The sequence below is a fragment of the Dreissena polymorpha genome, chromosome 4 (genome assembly GCF_020536995.1).
Source record: "Dreissena polymorpha isolate Duluth1 chromosome 4, UMN_Dpol_1.0, whole genome shotgun sequence".
NCBI lineage: Eukaryota > Metazoa > Mollusca > Bivalvia > Myida > Dreissenidae > Dreissena > Dreissena polymorpha.
In genome coordinates this window covers 73,379,199-73,381,891 of record NC_068358.1, presented here as the reverse complement: position 1 = coordinate 73,381,891, position 2,693 = coordinate 73,379,199, and the positions used below count along the sequence as shown (strand labels likewise).

At 38.4% G+C, this 2,693-nt stretch overlaps 1 long non-coding RNA gene across 1 annotated transcript; it reads left to right on the top strand.

Moving 5' to 3' along the window:
* The first annotated feature begins 209 nt into the window (after window positions 1-209).
* Window positions 210-2,249, top strand: LOC127876713 (uncharacterized). The gene is made up of 3 exons (XR_008048042.1): window positions 210-286; window positions 690-731; window positions 2,119-2,249. It is a non-coding gene; the product is annotated as an uncharacterized LOC127876713 (long non-coding RNA).
* The last annotated feature ends 444 nt before the right edge of the window (window positions 2,250-2,693 follow it).

The window sequence follows — 2,693 nt, the reverse complement described above, 5'->3', positions numbered from 1 at the left end:
CGGTGTGTGTTGTCCAAAACTTTTACCAAAACTTAAACGTTTGATCATAACTTTTGAAATATTGAAAACAGCAACTTGATATTTGGATTAATGCGTATCTCATAGTGCTGCAACAATACGCCAAAAACCGTATTGCAATATTGTCGTTGTTATGATGGAAGTATTGTTGACACTGGAATATTATGGTCTTCTTGAAATTTTATAGGTTGCCCTGATGTTGTATGCTGTTGAAAATGGTAAAGTCAATGAGGGAAGGGAAGGCAGATGAAGGACATAGTAGTAGAAGGTTGATTATAAGAATTTTATTAATATAATTCATTTACTGAATTGGGATGGAGAATTTTTGATACTTTCTCTCCTATGGCTGTCAGTAAATTCGACTGAATGATCATTCTTCAGAACAAAACAGAGCGCTTGAGAACAGACAAACGATGTTAAAACATTGTTTGAAAGGCGGGGCCCTTGTTTTGGCCACGTTAATTCAATAAGTCTAAAATTTACGTGGTAAAAATAGGCAAACCTATTTTATGTGCCTTGAAAATTGTTTATCCTCTCAAAGAAATGCTAATGCAAACAAAATACTTTTTAACAACCTGAAGTATTGAAAATATTTACTGTCATATCAAGAGTGACTTCTGGTTATTTTTTCTATAACTAGTTATTTCTAAAATAAAAATCATTTTTTACAGATTTACCTCTTCCAATTGAAGACGAAGATGGCCATCAAGAAGGTAAAATAGTTATTTATACCCATAATAGATCATTGGCCACTGTCATTTGTATTATGAAAGTGGTCCATAACAGAGTCATTGTTATGGTAGCCCATTAAAAAAAAAAAAGAAGTATAGGAATACCTTAAGATTTGGACACCTTATGAAATAGTTTATATGCTCAATTAGACATTTCTGTTTCTGAGTTATTTTAATGATTTAAAGGATAAATAACTTAACTTGCAAGTATGAAGATTTTCTGATTTAAATTGTAAGCAGGTCTTATAACATATTTTAGTGGGGGATATGTGTGTTGTTATTTTGTGTACATCTCATACCTTAAACCGAAAAGCATAAAAAAACACTTTTAGAAGTGCTTTGGAAAACAAAACATTTCCTTTGTTATTTCTGTTATCATATAATAAAGGCTCACCTATTGATGATAAAGACAAGACCCAAGTGTAGACTATATATTCTAGTACAATTTTCCATTGTCCAAGCAAATATATATTTATGCCACCCTTCGAAGAAGAGGGGGTATTTTGCTTTGCACATGTCGGTCTGTCGGTCGGTCCGTCCACCAGGTGGTTTCCGGATGATAACTCAAGAACGCTTGGGGCTAGGATCATGAAACTTCATAGGTACATTGATCATGACTTGCAGATGACCCCTATGATTTTGAGGTCACTAGGTCAAAGGTCAAGGTCACAGTGACCCGAAATAGTAAAATGGTTTCTGGATGATAACTCAAGAACGCATACGCCTAGGATCATGAAACTTCATGGGTAGATTGATCATGACTCGCAGATGACCCCTACAGATTTTGAGGTCACTAGGTCAAAGGTCAAGGTCACGGTGACCAGAAATAGTAAAATGGTTTCCGGATGATAACTCAAGAACGCATACGGCTAGGATCATGAAACTTCATGGGTAGATTGATCATTACTCGCAGATGACCCCTATTGATTTTGAGGTCAAGGTCACGGTGACCCGAAATAGTTAAATGGTTTTCGGATGATAACTCAAGAACGCTTTTGCCTAGGATCATGACACTTCATTAGTACATTGATCGTGACTCGCAGATAACCCCTATTGATTTTCAGGTCACTAGGTCAAAGGTCAAGGTCACAGTGACAAAAAACGTATTCACACAATGGCTTCCACTACAACGGACAGCCCATATGGGGGGCATGCATGTTTTCTATAGATTTCAGCAAGACCCACCAATGGATAATAGACATACAAGACCCCACTGTTGACATTATATGTTTACAGGCATTGAGGCAACTGTTAAAGACACCCACAGTCTAGAATCTATACAGGAGTCAGAGCCTCTCATGATACAACAGGCCAGTGTTTAACTGTGCTGATCATATGCAATCTACAGGTTTCACTTTGGTTCTTTCAGAGTCCATGTCAACTGCTGACAGTGAAGAGCCAGGCAGTCTGACCCATGATAGGAGGAGCCAAGTGAAGAGCCAGCCAGTCTGACCCATGATAGGAGGGAGCCAAGTGAAGAGCCAGCCAGTCTGACCCATGGTATTTCTATTATCATATAATAAGGCCCCACCTATTGATGATAAAGACATGACCCAACTGTAGGACTATATATTCTAGTACAATTTTCTGTTGTCCAAGCCAATATATATTTATGCCCCCCTTCGAAGAAGAGGGGGGATATTGCTTTGCTCATGTCAATCGGTCCGTCTGTCCACCAGGTGGTCGTCAGACGATAACTCAAGAACGCTGGGCCTAGGATCATGAAACTTCATAGGTACATTGATCATGACTTGCAGATGACCCCTTTTGATTTTGAGGTCAAAGGTCAAGGTGACCCGAAATTGTACAATGGTTTCTGGATTATAACTCAAGAACGCATACGCCTAGGATCATGAAACTTCATAGGTAGTTTGATCATGACTCGCAGATGACCCCTATTGATTTTGAGGTCACAAGGTCAAGGTCACGGTGACCCGAAATAGT